Raw genomic sequence first — 15910 nt, 5'->3', positions numbered from 1 at the left:
ACAGGAAGAAAAGCACCGTTGGGATTTGAACCCAGGATTTCCTGTTTATTAGACAGGAGCTTTAACCAACTAAGCCACAACGACGGCGAAGCAGTATCCTTTTACAGCCAATTGCACACACCGCTCTGTCACATCTTCGTTCGGTGTGCGGTGAGCCTGCTCGCTGAGCATGTTGAGAAAGGATGTGAAATGGCTTTTATCCGGCAATTTCATTACCAAGGAGCTCAATATGCTTTTGATGATCTACAGGGTGTCCAGTGCAACACAGGCGATGGACTGCTAGGATTTGGAGCCAGGATTTCCCGTTAACTAGACAAGTACTTTAACCAACTAAGCCACGGCGCCGGCAGAATTCTCCTCTTTTACTGCCACTTGGACACACCGCTCTGAGACACCTGCGTTCAGTAAGCGCTGAGTCGGCTGGCTGAGCACGTTCCCTCCTTTACATTCAATAGGAGCCCCGACACGAAGAGAAATGGCTTTTATTGTGCACTTTTCATGTCCAATGCGCTTGACATCTCCCAAGGGCGACAAAGTTCATTTACGACACTTTTCCTTTCTTTCTTTCTTCTTTCTGTACTCTTTGATGAAACAAAACGAGAAATCATGTAAGGGAAAATGTCTTTTTTCATGGAGAAAACATGCACCAGGAAATGTTGTGTTTAGAAGAAGTGAGTTAACATGAAAAGTGACCTAACTTACCGGAGCAAATGCTCACCTAGCAAGATCTGCTTTACTACTAGAGAGAAGTAGAGTGAAAGACGTGATCATTTCACGCCGTTGTGGAACAAAATTCCTTTTTTCTTGGAATTCTAAATCAATCCACATAAAGGCTTTGTCTGCTTAAAAGTGATGATTTTTAAAAACTGATAAAAATGTAGAAAACACGTTTCTCACGTAGAAATTTAAGATGGGGGTGGGGTATTACTAGTAGCGGCGCTGAACTCACCATGGTGCAATTCAGTTACGTGGCGGGCTAGTGGTTTAATGGATAACGCGTCTGATTTCGGTTTATAAGATTGTCGATTTGACTTCTACCGGGGTTGTGTGATTTAAATCAGGCTCCTCAGAAATAGATGTCCGTTATGTAAATGAACCGCACCTGAAAGCAAACGTTGGGTCTGGGTTCCTTTCTTTCCTGCATGAAATAGCAAATCGTTACAAAAAAAACACCAACTAATGTCCAATAGTCCAATAGTTAGTTATTTAAGTAAACATGAATATACTGTAAGGTCTTGGTACATGGGAGTGGATTTCAACCACAATTAAAAAAGGGCAAATTATAATTACAGGCTTCAGACACTTTTTCATACAAAAGTGACCAAACACTCCCTAACTTTCAGGTTTGCTTGAACCTGTAACAAAAAAGCGGTCTGAAACTTCCATTCTCTGATGTCACTTTCTCTAAAGTCAGACGTGATGTTTCGCGGACGTGCAGTGTGCCTTTTCTCTTGTCGTGTTCAAGATGAAACGCTGCATAAGCTCCTGACTGCGTGGTCTGTACTGTTCTGTTATTTCGTTCAGATTACCTATGTGGTGTACAAATAATACTGAACAGCATGGTGTAATTTCCGGGTTTGGCACCAGCAACACCTGCAAACCCATCAGCTGACCTCGACGTGATTTGAACACGCAACCTTCTGATCTGGAATCAGACGCGCTACCGTTGCGCCACGAGATCACTCGCTACACGTGCTTTTAATTCCCCCAAAGAGAAAAATCAGCGTCCCTGAAAATTTTTTTGTTCATTCTCTCCTGTGAGGAACACCGCAACGAGGGTCTCTTCTTCCCAGACCACAGATTATTCTTCCTGCTCGGCTCTCACACAGGGAGCAGACACACCGTCTCCACTAATGTGTTTACTACATCTATAGATCTGACCCCCTACAGCCCCGATATTCCTGGACAGGATATTTACCACCAGCCTCGTGAACTTCTCATCTTGACCTCTCCCAGGAGGAGCACAATTAACACAGAATCCCCTCTCCATTTAGCATTTATCAAATTGCGTGGATGCAGACATCACTCAGAATCACCTGTATGATTCTCCCAAATTCAGACTGGCTGTGCTTTCAAAAATGTATAGGTGACTAGCTTCCTAACAGTTTTAACAGCATTTGAAAAGGCTGTTGATGCATTGGGCTTGAACTGACCCCGGGTCAACTGCTTGGAAGACAGCTATGCCCGACACTACACCATCAACGCGCACACCACAGAGCCCCTCAGAACATCATACGATAATGCCACTGATATCGGAAGCTTTCTCCAGCATTTGTGATGATTCCACATATTGCGAAGGAATCATGATATTGTTCAATACTGTCGCTAGACGTTCGAATGGGTTTCAGGGCCAGGTGGACTGTTTCCTAGAGAGTCACGAACCGCAGTGGTATTGTATTGCAGTGAGACAACACAATGCCTGCTAGACTATTCATGCTATTCGTGCTAAATGCCACAGATTGTGTTTGTCCAGTCGTGTCAGTCATCCTGAAGCTACGGAAAGTCAGACGCAGATGTGCTGTAATACTTTCAGGAAGTTAGGATTTGTTTGTGCAAAATCCGAGAACATTGCTCTGTTATCTTATATCTTTGCTCTGTCATCATCATCAAGGCTCTGTCATCTACTGCTGAAAATGCGCAGTGGTTTTCTCAGAATGCCCTATGTATCCAAAGGATGTAAACTATGAAATAGTTAAACCTATGTAAACCTAAAGCTATAAGGGGAAGACAAATGTGAAGCGTTACAGCAATGGCATATCATGAGATGATTAATCGCAATTTCCATAGGAGCCCCATGGTTGCCTGGCAACCGTCAGCTTTGCGCAGTGGCAGTATCGTCGCCTATGAGGTTTAGCAGAGGCGCAGTTATTGCTAGTTGAAAACATTTCCCAATACCCCGCTTCCTCTGATTTGAAATACAATCAGTGGGAGCAATTTTTGACAGTCTCGTGAGAGGCTGAGCAAGGTGTTTAAAGACAAATTTTGTCATTGTATCATCATAGCACAAAGAAGCGTGTTTTTGTCTTCTCAACAGAAATGTTCTTTAGCTCTTTCAGCGTTATGCAGGGAACAACGTCCGTTGAGATCACCTTTGAGTCAGTGCAAATGTTTGTGAGCTGTCAATTCAATTTTAATATTGGTTGTACTGGTGTGCTGCTTGTCTGTGAAAAATTAATCTTCTGCTTCTTCATGCCGAATCATCTGCAAAGGTCGAGTTTATTCAATGTTTGCGCACAGCACTCCATCAGGAATATTTTGTCCTAGTTCAATAAGGACTTACTGCACGCATTCACAAACCTCACAAACCGATAAAACTGGTTTGCTGGTTAAAAGATTTTATTAAATGTGAAAAAAGGTCTGATTGTGAAAAGGTCAAAATGTTAGTGAAAAAATCAGTAACATGAGGAAAAATAAACTGTGGGAGCCCCATGACTCCCCATGTCATGCTGTATTTCTCTCTCATTCTACTGGGAGTGGTGCCGTCGCTTCTGGATAAAGACTCTCAGTAGTCATTCCAGACAGGTCAGGTATGACTGTGCTTTGCCACAAGAACCTCAGAGATTGTAAGCTGGGTAGTTTCAGATCACTATTTTATTAAAGGTTCAAGCAAACCCAAATACTTTTGCAAGAGACATTTCAGAATCCCAGTCAAATCCAGTATGATTGCTGGATCCTTCGAATTCGACTGAAGTATAGCACAGATCTGCAGTCCACCATTAGAATACTGTGGGTGTGTTGTATAAGCCACATGGCCAAAATAGTTCTAAAACAGGAGATGCATCCTCGTTTAGGAATGTGGTATAAAGTGAAATGGTCTGGGAAGAGTCCTACGTTTGAACAGTTCAAAATAGACGTAAAGGGGTATTTACGGACTCTTTCGAAATGTAAGAACAAGCTGTGCGGACCTTATCTTTATTTACCTTGTGTAATCGTTTTTCATAAAGTGTAATTGTATTATAGCATGTGCCCCTGATGATTTTCTTCATACGTTATATGTGCTCTTGTTTGTATTGTATGTAGTTTTGTTGTTCAAATAAAACGTAAAAGACACAACTTTCCGGATGCGGCTGCTGTAAAAATAAAATGACATCAAGGGTGCTGTACGCAGAGGTCTGAAACCTGCTCCACAGAAGATCTTTATCCAGAGGTGTTAAAGAAGTCGAGATCTCACCATGAGAGGGGAAGCATCTCAGAAAAAGCAGGTGCAGTCGGTTCCACGGTCATAACGCCACTAAGTCGGGTGACAAGAGCAAAACCCACCCGACCTCCTCCGAGCAAGTAATGAGACAAAGAGACAGCGCACAGCGGGTAGCGTGGCCGAGCGGTCTAAGGCACTGGATTAAGGCTCCAGTCTCTTCGGGGGCGTGGGTTCGAATCCCACCGCTGCTAGGTGCTTCTGTCGCGACCCCCTTTCAGCTGACTTCAGACGAAAGGGAGGGAACTGCTTTTTGGCAGTCTCTCGAGAAACTAAGCAAAGTGTTTAAAGATACTTTCTCAGCTTGACATCAAGGCACAAAACAAAAACCTTCTTGCGTCCTCTCAACCCAAAAGCGCTTTGCCACTTTTTGCGTTATGCAGGGAACGACGTCTGCCCAGATCACTTTTGTGTCAATGCAAATCGTAGTGTGCCCTCCGTTTTAATGTTGGCTGTGCTGGCGTGCTGCTTCTGTCTGTGAAATATGAATGTTCTGCTTCTTCACACCGAATCGTTGGCGGGGGTTGAGCTTGTTAAATCTTTGCGCATAGCGCTCCTTTGGAAGTACTTTGTCCAAGTTCAAAAGCGATCGTGGGATTTACTTCATGCGTTCAAAAAGCATGCCTCGCACGACAGATTTAAATGGGGAATGGAGCCTGCTTCTTGCTGTTTTTCCTGTGGTTGCAGTTACAAAGTTGATCGTGCTTTCACATTCTGTTAACAGTATTCACTGGCTGAGCTTTATCAGTTGGTTCGTAAAGGAATCTCTGCTTCGGTTCCAGAAAAGTCATCTGTAGTGTGTTTTTTTCCGTGCCCATGGCAGTCTTTTAAAGCTGGTAGTAATGGCGGCAAAGTTAATTTTTTATCCTCTTTAAAAGAATAAGGACGGGCTGGGGCGAGCTCCATCTACCACTCTTTCAGCTAACCACCGAACTCGCGAACTGATTACACTGCAGAGCCCCAGGCGCCTCGCTTTTCTCCATTCTCTGGGTTAGGGTGAAAAAAAAAAATTTGCTGGTATTAGCTGGCCTGCTGGGAGTACCTCTTCTTCACTGATCAGCAAGATTTGTGTTTCATCTTTCGCAAGTTGTATAGATTTCTTTCAAAACAAGTTGTTCCAGAAAGGAAACGAACACTTGCATTCACCTGAATTAAAAGGCATGGGATTTGCCCATAAGGATAAATTCTGTACAGTAAGACAGGAAGAAAGGCACCGCTGGGAATCGGACCCAGGATCTCTTGTTTACTAGACAGGCACTTTAGCCAACTAAGCCACGGCGCCGGCAAAGTGCTGTCCTTTGACAGCCACTTGGACACATCTCAACTGCTCTGAGACATCTGCGTTCGGTGTGCACCGAGCCTGCTCGCCTTGCAAGTTGCCTCATTTACATGCGATAGCTCCAGCACTAAGATAAAGGATGAGAAATGGCTTTTATCTGGCACTTTTCATGTGAGAGGATCTCAATCTGCTTTCCGTGTACAAGAGGATGTCCAACTCATGTAGCTAAAGACGTAGACGACAGTGCTTCGCTGAAATCTTGATCTCAGAACCCTCGGCATGACTCCGCTGTGTTCTGCTTTAGACAAAGGGGAGAAAAGACTTCTTTCATCACACGTTTTGCACTGTTTACGGTGTTTGCAGTGCTCTTTCTTAAATGAAAACCAGGAATCGCCACCATATGAGGTGAGACTAGATAATATTGGAACAAGTAGCCTCGCCATTCCATGCGTGACGTGAGCAAAGTGTAATTCCTGTCTTTATAGTGTGCTTGTTAGAGACTTAGCTGGCACCCAGAGTGCTTTAAATCCGGAATTCAGCAGCCCAAGACAAGAGAGCTTCCTTCGTCTATGTTTTTTGAGTGAAGGGGGGAAACCATGCGTGTGCTGCAAACGATCTTAGTATCGAAGTGCCGTCCCACATAACCGATCCGAACAATCTGCTTTACAGAGGAGCACTGCCGGAGCTTATCGTTGGCAAACTGAAGACCAGGCCGACCTCTTCTGTGACTCTTGAACACTGAATCTCAAGGTTGTGAATTCAAGCTCCACGCTGGCGGGAAATTCCATAGGTAATGATCACATTTTCTTGCATGCTAATCAAAAGAAATATTAAGAAAACTTTTCCCGATACCAGCTTTTTACAAAAGTAAAGGCACACGGCACATGTGTGCCACATCACGTCCGAGTTTAGTGACAACTACCTCAGAGATTGTAAGCTGGCACAAAACAAAGTTTCAGATCAGATCACTTTTTTTTATCAAAGGTCCAAGCAAACCCGAATACTTTTGCAAGCGACATTTCAGAATCCCAGTCAAATCCAGTACGATTGCTGGATCCTTCGTATTCGACTGAACTATAGCACAGATCTGCCGTCCACCATTAGAATACTGTGGGTGTGTTGTATAAGCCATACCGCCCAAAATAGTTCTAAAACAGGAGATGCATCCTTGTTTAGGAATGTGGTATAAAGTGAAATGGTCTGGGAAGAGTCCTACGTTTGAATAGTTCAAAATAGACGTAAAGGGGTATTTACGGACTCTTTCGAAATGTAAGAACAAGCTGTGCGGACCTTATCTTTATTTACCTTGTGTAATCGTTATTCATAAAGTGTAATTGTATTATAGCATGTGCCCCTGACGATTTTCTTGATACGTTATATGTGCTCTTGTTTGTATTGTATGTAGTTTTGTTGTTCAAATAAAACGTAAAAGACTCAACTTTCCGGATGCGGCTGCTGTAAAAATCAAATGACATCAAGGGTGCTGTACGCAGAGGTCTGAAACCTGCTCCACAGAAGATCTTTATCCAGAGGTGTTAAAGAAGTCGAGATCTCGCCATGAGAGGGGAAGCATCTCAGAAAAAGCAGGTGCAGTCGGTTCCACGGTCATAACGCCACTAAGTCGGGCAACAAGAGCAAAACCCACCTGGATTCCTCCGGGCAAGTAATGAGACAAAGAGACAGTGCACAGTGGTTAGTGTGGCCGAGCGGTCTAAGGCGCTGTATTAAGGCTCCAGTGTTTTCGGGGGTGTGGGTTCGAATCCCACCGCTGCTAGGTGCTTCTGTCGAGACCCCCTTTCAGCTGACTTCAGACGAAAGGGAGGGAGCTGCTTTTTGGTTGTCTCTCGAGAAACTAAGCAAAGTGTTTAAAGATACTTTCTCAGCTTGACATCAAGGCACAAAACAAAAACCTTCTTGCGTCCTCTCAACCCAAAAGCGCTTTGCCACTTTTTGCGTTATGCAGGGAACAACATCTGCCCAGATCACTTTTGTGTCAATGCAAATCGTAGTGTGCCCTCCGTTTTAATGCTGGCGTGCTGCTTCTGTCTGTGAAACTTGAATGTTCTGCTTCTTCACACCGAATCGTTGGCGGGGGTTGAGCTTGTTAAATCTTTGCGCATAGCGCTCCTTTGGAAGTACTTTGTCCAAGTTCAAAAGCGATCGTGGGATTTACTTCATGCGTTCAAAAAGCATGCCTCGCACGACAGATTTAAATGGGGAATGGAGCCTGCTTCTTGCTGTTTTTCCTGTGGTTGCAGTTACAAAGTTGATCGTGCTTTCACATTCTGTTAACAGTATTCACTGGCTGAGCTTTATCAGTTGGTTCGTAAAGGAATCTCTGCTTCGGTTCCAGAAAAGTCATCTGTAGTGTGTTTTTTTCCGTGCCCATGGCAGTCTTTTAAAGCTGGTAGTAATGGCGGCAAAGTTAATTTTTTATCCTCTTTAAAAGAATAAGGACGGGCTGGGGCGAGCTCCATTTACCACTCTTTCAGCTAACCGCGGAACTCGCGAACTGATTACACTGCAGAGCCACAGGCGCCTCGCTTTTCTCCATTCTCTGGGTTAGGGTGAAAAAAAAAACTTTGCTGGTATTAGCTGGCCTGCTGGGAGTACCTCTTCTTCACTGATGAGCAAGATTTGTTTTTCATCTTTCGCAAGCTGTATAGATTTCTTTCAAAACAAGTTGTTCCAGAAAGGAAACGAACACTTGCATTCACCTGAATTAAAAGGCATGGGATTTGCCCGTAAGGATAAATTCTGTACAGTAAGACAGGAAGAAAGGCACCGCTGGGAATCGGACCCAGGATCTCCTGTTTACTAGACAGGCGCTTTAGCCAACTAAGCCACGGCGCCGGCAAAGTGCTGTCCTTTGACAGCCACTTGGAGACGTCTCAACTGCTCTGAGACATCTGCGTTCGGTGTGCACTGAGCCTGCTCGCCTTGCAAGTTCCATCATTTACATGCGATAGCTCCACCACTAAGAGAAAGGATGAGAAATGGCTTTTATCTGGCACTTTTCATGTGAGAGGATCTCAATCTGCTTTCCGTGTACAAGAGGATGTCCAACTCATGTAGCTAAAGACGTAGACGACAGTGCTCCGCTGAAATCTTGATCTCACAACCCTCGGCATGACTCCGCTGTGTTCTGCGTTAGACAAAGGGGGGAAAAGACTTCTTTCATCACACGTTTTGCACTGTTTACGGTGTTTGCAGTGCTCTTTCTTAAATGAAAACCAGGAATCGGCACCATATGAGGTGAGACTAGATAATATTGGAACAAGTAGCCTCGCCATTCCATGCGTGACGTGAGCAAAGTGTAATTCCTGTCTTTATAGTGTGCTTGTTAGAGACTTAGCTGGCACCCAGAGCGCTTTAAATCCGGAATTCAGCAGCCCAAGACAAGAGAGCTTCCTTCGTCTATGTTTTTTGCGTGAAGGGGGGAAACCATGCGTGTGCTGCAAACGATCTTAGTATCGAAGTGCCGTCCCACATAACCGATCCGAACAATCTGCTTTACAGAGGAGCACTGCCGGAGCTTATCGTTGGCAAACTGAAGACCAGGCCGACCTCTTCTGTGACTCTTGAACACTGAATCTCAAGGTTGTGAATTCAAGCTCCACGCTGGCGGGAAATTCCATAGGTAATGATCACATTTTCTTGCATGCTAATCAAAAGAAATATTAAGAAACTTTTCCCGATACCAGTTTTTTACAAAAGTAAAGGCACACAGCACATGTATTTAGTAACAACTACCTCAGAGATTGTAAGCTGGGTAGTTTCAGATCAGATCACTTTTTTTATCAAAGGTTCAAGCAAACCCGTGTAGCGGCAATGCTTGTTAATAAGACAGAATTAAGTGTTGCTGTGCTTTCCCAAATGAGGCCCCATCTCTCTCTTCAAATCTGTGGTGCAGCCACAGAGAAGCTATTCATGCAGGCTGATTTAAAGATGTTTTCTTTTGATAAGGGACAGCTCCCAAATGGGGATGCACTTAGCTAAGCCTGGCTATCATGATCAATGGTCATCCATTGGCGCCTATCTGTCTAGGGAGTGCCAGAAGGACATCAGGACTGCATTCCTAAGTGTCAGGAGTAAGTGACTCACATCTCACCTTGATCAACCAATCAGGGACTGGTAGGGCCGAGTAACCCACGTAGGACTCTGATGCCCATGGAACTTTCAGCCAATGAACGAGCTGAAGTTCCTCCAGGTAACAACAGGCAACACAGAGGGCCTGCGAGAATTCTGTGAACTTTTTCGGACAATTCAAAGGAGAATTCCAGGGCAGGACGGCCCAGGAGCAGAAGGCTCCCAAGGGAAGGACATTCTCGCAGCGCGCCTCCTGACCATCCTGAGACTCAGCCCGGACAACCACGGAACGGCCAGTGTGTCCGAGTGCCAGAACTTTCCTTTGTTCTAAGAGTCTTGAGTGGAGGTTGCCAGAGAGTAACCAGAGGATCCACCCGAAGTTAGCATCAGCAGTAAGCCTCGTGAACAGGTCAGAACTGTGGACAGCTGAATCACTATTCAGAACTAGCGCTTCATCAGGAACGAACTGATCTTCTTCCTGACTTGCTGGGACCCACATTCATCTTTTCTCCTGTGCACAAACTCTTGCTAGTTTCAGCCAAAAGAGAGCATCAGCAGCACACCGTCGCAAGCCGCAACAGCACAGCTTAGCACCTAGCCAGAGAGTGCTTATTGGACAGCAACAAGCCTGCAACTGTTTCTTTGTGCCCACAGGAGATCTGAATCCCCAGAGATTGGATGAGTATTCAACTTCACTGCATTACTGCTCGAGAATTCAACTGTTATCCCAACCAGTTGATATCAATTTAATTCCTAAGAGTTATGTACTTGTTTCAAGTATCTAATGTAGAAGTTATGACGAAGTTCATTTACGAAACGGTCTAAATGAATGATATACTGAACGTATGTCCTCTTGATATATGTAACTCATCGTGACTGATTGAATATATATCTTTTGTATTCTGATAACCCTCTCGATAAGATCTGTTAGGTTTATATGCAGATTCTATGTATTAATAAATGTATCCTTGTGTATTAGTACCTGTGTGTGTGCGTTGTTTGAGTTATATCGCAAGGTTGGATTCTAAAGCCATTAAAAGAAGCATTTTGTGATTTATGGCTACAATTAATAATTGTCCCCGTGTAGCGGCAATGCTTGTAATAAGACAGAGTTAAGCATTGGTATGCTCCTAAAGGAGGCCCCATCTCACCCTCCATCTCTGTGGTGCAACCACAGAGAAAGAATTCATGCAAGTTGATTTAAAATGTTTTTCTTTTGATAAGAAGCAAGCTCCCAAAGGGGGATGCACTTAGCTAAGTCTGGCTATCATGATCAATGGTCATCCACTGGCGCCTATCAGTCTAGGGAGTGCCGGATGGACATCTGGACTGCATTACTAAGTGTCAGGACTAAGTGACTCATATCTCACCTTGATCAACCAATCAGGGACTGGTAGGGCTGAGTAACCCACGTGGGACTCTGATGCCCATGGAACTTTCAGCCAATCAACGAGCTGAAGTTCCTCCAGGTAAAAACAGGCAACACAGGCCTGGAGATTCAGATTCAACAAGATTGAGATTCAACAAGATTCAGATTCGGGAGATTCAGTAAGATTCTGGAGAGGATTCTGTGGACTGTTCTAAAGGGAATTCAAAGGAGAATTCCAGGGCAGGACGGCCCAGGAGCAGAAGGCTCCCAAGGGCAGGACATTCTCGCAGCGCGCCTCCTGACCATCCCGAGACTCAGCCCGGACAACCACGGAACGGCCAGTGTGTCCGAGTGCCAGAACTTTCCTTTGTTCTAAGAGTCTAGAGTGGAGGTTGCCAGAGAGTAACCAGCAGCAGGCCTCGTGAACAGGTCAGAACTGTGGACAGCTGAATCACCATTCAGAACTAGCTCTTCATCAGGAACGAACCAGTCCTCTTCCTGACTTGCTGGGACCCACAGTCATCTTTTCTCCTGTGCACAAACTTTGCTAGTTAAAGCCAACACTAACTAGCCGGTCAGTGAGCATCAGCAGCGCACCGTCGCAAGCCGCACAGCACAGCCTGGCACGGAGCCAGAGAGCGCGGATTGGACAGCAACAAGCCTGCAGCTGATTGTTTGTGCCTGCAGGAGATCTGAATCCCCAGAAATTGGATGAGTATTCAACTTCAATGCATTACAGCTCGAGAATTCAATTGTTATCCCAACCAGTTGATATCAATTTAATTCCTAAGAGTTATGTACTTGTTTTGAGTATCTAATGTAGAAGTTATAACCAAGTTCATTTACGAAACGGTCTTAATGAATGATATACTGAACGTATGTCCTCTTGATGTGTAACACTTCGTAACTGATTGAATATATATCTTTTGTATTCTGATAACCCTCTCGATAAGATCTGTTAGGTTTATATGCATATTCTATGTATTAATAAATTTATCCTCGTGTATTAGTACCTGTGTGTGCGCGTTGTTTGAGTTATGTCGCGTGGTTGGATTCTAAAGCCATCAAAAGAATCAACTTTGTGATTTACTGCTACAATTGATAATTGTCTCAGTAAATGCCCAAACCCTACAGAACTGGTGCCTTCAGAGAGCCACTATGATTACATATTTGGCGTCCCTGAACGGCTATGAAACACTACACCCGTAAATGCCCAAACCCCTACAGAACTGGTGCCTCGTGAGAGCACACTACATATCCGATGATAGAAGCTGTTAATCAAGAGTTAGATAAAATGTTGGATGATGGAATTATTGAAGACGTGAATGAAGGTGCAGAATGGATCTCAAATATTCTGATAATACCTAAAAAAGACACCAAGGAAGTGAGACTGTTTGTGGATCTGCGAGAAGTGAATGAAGCAGTTATCAGAGAGAGACATCCAGTACCAAAAAAGCTTGAAAAGGGTTCTGGCAAGTTGAGTTGGCCCCAGAATCAAGACACCTGACTACCTTCATCACACACAGGGGTTGTTACCGTTTCAGAAAAGTTCCTTTTGGCTTGTCTATTGCACCAGACGCCTATCAGAAGGCTATGGACTCAATGTTGTGTGCAATGCCAGATGTTGTATGGTACAGTATATGGATGTTGTTGTAGTACATGCGGAAAATGAAGAACAACTAGAACAGAGGCTCAGGCAAGTATTCCAAAGATTCCAAGACAGAGGCTTAACTTTAAATAAAGATAAGTGTATCTTTGGCCTAAAAGAGATCGAGATACTGGGACCTTTGGTCACTGCAGAAGGAATAATATCAGACCGAAAAAGGTGACAGCTGTTTGCAGTGCACCGAGACCTGAGAATGTTGCACTTTTGCGCTTGTTCTTAGGCACTTGTAGATTTTTTATAAAATTCATTCCCAATTATACAGATATATCAGAACCCTTTAGAAAACTAACTAGGAAAGGACAGGCAATGCAAAGTACATAGCTCTCCAAATGTTAAATTGCCCTATTCTGTTTGTGTTTTCTATGTAGAAGTTACTTAGTCTGCTAGCAATGAGGTGATATTTAGAAGCGACTTAAGTAGAAATTTAACTAAAATTTGAGTTGTTACATATTTGAGTTGTTGTTAAAAAAAGAGAGTTGAATGTGTTGAATAGAAATGGAAGGTTTTACATAAATTTTGTTGTAATAGATAATTTTCTTGTGTGTTGATATATAATTCTTACAATCGTATGGTAAGGTTCTGGACTAAAATAACAAAAGAGGAGATGTATTATAGTGAGTAGACATTGCGAGACAACACAACGAGGGAGTATGAATATATGGCATAAGGTTGTGATTTGTGTAGTTAATAAACAGGTCAAAAGAATATAAGAATGGCTCTTTATTAATATACAATATATTCTGGATCCAAAAGAAACATTTAAAGCTGATAAAGTTTCCATTTATTTTGCTTGTAGTTATAACGTCCCTCGAAGAGAGATTTTATCAGTTACATGCAATGTATATTTTTGGCTTTTTGTATGGTACCAGAAATATTAAAAAAGATCTCATGAAGTATTGTCAGGACCTGCCTTTAGCGCTCTGTAGCGATAACGTTGCTGATATTCATGGACTAAGATGAACTGACAGCTTTATCTGCGCACCTTCTTTTTTTCAGCATGGAATAAACCTATTACTTGTTCCTTTGCAGCCTACGCACCTGAAAAACTAAAGCTCAGAGTCATGCTATGTCATGCTATAATTTAGAATGCAGTTCACTTTAAAATTAAAGGCAAAAAATAAAATCAGCATCACTCTACAAGAGTTAATAATACCTCTTCTACTACAGTGTCATCTACATTAAAACTTGTGTTAGCCCTCACCGGGCAATTTCCAATAATGACCAACATCATCAACTTCAAGTAAAATAAGATTCACACATGGAGTTTTATCTTGGAATGGAGGGCGGGAGAATTCATTTATACTCCCGTTGCATCTTGAGCTAAACTATTTTAAAAATATGATGCAGATTTGTTCAAGACATTTGTAATCGCCTTAAAGAGCGTTTTCATGAAGACATACGTCGGCTAGCTCTCCACTGTTAATTGACAGGACTTTTGAAGAAACTGTTCTCATACAACCAACATACAAATTACACATCTTAATAAACATGAATGGAAATCCGTGTTGTGAATAACATAAAACTGTCACTACACATGATTGAGTCCTTGAGTCTGGCACCTAAGACCACTCAGCCATCCTGACAAGCAGTGGAGGCTGCTGTTTTGAATGCGCCCGTTTCTTTGTCGAAGGATTATTAACTACTACTGATAGTTCTTTTCTTCTTATTACAGAGATTTCTACAGTGCAAGACAATTGACGATATAGATAAAGTAAAGTCTTGGCAAACTAAACAGGCATGGAAGCGGTTGGACCCCGCGATCTTCGGTTTACAAGACCGACACCTTAACGATTTATAATGACATTCACGAAAGATTTAAGGAAAGCACAACTGCCTGAACAGGGACTTGAACCCTGGACCCTCAGATTAAAAGTCTGATGCTCTATTGTCTGAGCTATCCAGGCTCCGGAAGGTAGTTAATACTGTCGGGATCCTCGCAAGTCACATGTCTCTTCTTGTGCCGAAGCGCAGTCGTACCTGACCCCTCTGGAATGACCACTGAAGGACTTTATCCAGAAGTGACGGCGCCACTCCCAGTAGAATGAGAGAGAAATACAGTACGACACGAGGAGTCAAGGGGCTCCCACAATTCATCTTTCCTCACATTACACATTTTTTCACTAACATTTTGACCTTTCACAATCAGATTTTTTCACATTTAATAAGATCTTTTAATCAACAACATTTAAGAAAGAAAACAAATGGAACATTTTTTGGAACAATAAATAAAAAACTTTCAATGCCTTGGTTGCATACGTGTGCACACCCTTTATAAAGGGGGTTGCAACTGTGCTGAAATTTAACCAGTCACATCCCAGATCATGTACAAAGGTTATTTGCCTTCACCAGACATCAGTTGTATTGATTCTGATTAGTCCTAATTTATATCAGCTGATCTCATATACAGTAACCAACCGATCTGGGAGAACAAACGTTCAAACTACACAGCGGAACATGAAAAGAAATCCAACTGCTGATTGTCAGCAAAGAATGTCGTTACAAATTATCCGCCAAGCTGTTTTATGTATCCGGCCACCTCTTTCCTTCCTACTCTGCAGTGAGCACAATTCTTTCAGTTTCTTCTCTTGTATATTCTTTTCTATTGTACTGTCCCTTTCCCCCATGTGGAGATGGATTCACAACCAAAACCCTGTTTTCACCCTGTGTTTCTGCAGTGTCAGTCTGTATGAGGGGTGGGTGTTCCACAGCTCCAGCGGTGCAATTGGCCAGCAAGCGGTGCTTATACAGCAGTACACAGCGGAGCTATGACGAGGTTGTGAGTTCGAACCTCACCTGGAGCAGAATGGCCTGTGTCTTTAGCTACTGAAAGCAACTGACAAGTTTAGGTGCTGGAGATGAGGTTTAAATTAATTTGAAAGAAACAAGTAAAGGTTTATTCTATATCACACCCAAAGAAGGCTCCACTGCTGAAACGTTGTTTCCTGCTCGTTTCAGCATGGAATAAGTAGTTGCAAGAAAATCAGCCGCCTGAATAGGGACCCTGAGATGAAAAGTTCGATATTCTACTGACTGGGCTATTCCCGTCTACTCAGTTTCTTTCTGAAACAGTGTTTTTCCAGAAATACTTACAATTTGTGAAATTTGTAATACAATCTTGCTTAAAAATTAGATGATTTTTTTCCCAAAAACTGTAAATGGAGAAAACCGACCCTTTTGAGTCTCTGTGGTACAATTGCTTAGTGCGGTCAGGTTGGGACTAAAATGATAGTAAGGTGCTGGTTCATGCACAACCTGGCATGCTTTTCTCACTGATCCAACATGAACATCATCTAGGGAAGAAGTGGCATGTAA

General features: G+C 43.1%; 3 non-coding genes across 3 annotated transcripts; 2 read left to right on the top strand and 1 right to left on the bottom strand.

Annotated features, from left to right (window-relative positions):
• Positions 1-1609: 1609 nt before the first annotated feature.
• On the bottom strand, positions 1610-1681 carry trnaw-cca (transfer RNA tryptophan (anticodon CCA)). Its single transcript has one exon. It is a non-coding gene; the product is annotated as a tRNA-Trp (tRNA).
• A 1133-nt stretch (positions 1682-2814) lies between these two features.
• On the top strand, positions 2815-2956 carry LOC148807881 (U4 spliceosomal RNA). The gene has a single exon (XR_016088607.1). It is a non-coding gene; the product is annotated as a U4 spliceosomal RNA (small nuclear RNA).
• Positions 2957-4307: 1351 nt separating this feature from the next.
• On the top strand, positions 4308-4389 carry trnal-aag (transfer RNA leucine (anticodon AAG)). Its single transcript has one exon. It is a non-coding gene; the product is annotated as a tRNA-Leu (tRNA).
• Positions 4390-15910: the final 11521 nt, after the last annotated feature.

Source organism: Atractosteus spatula, unplaced genomic scaffold (assembly GCF_055471065.1).
Source record: "Atractosteus spatula isolate fAtrSpa1 unplaced genomic scaffold, fAtrSpa1.hap1 Scaffold_262, whole genome shotgun sequence".
In the NCBI taxonomy this organism is placed as follows: domain Eukaryota; kingdom Metazoa; phylum Chordata; class Actinopteri; order Semionotiformes; family Lepisosteidae; genus Atractosteus; species Atractosteus spatula.
Note: the sequence above shows the minus strand (reverse complement) of the source record. Positions and strands in the feature narration are given on the sequence as shown.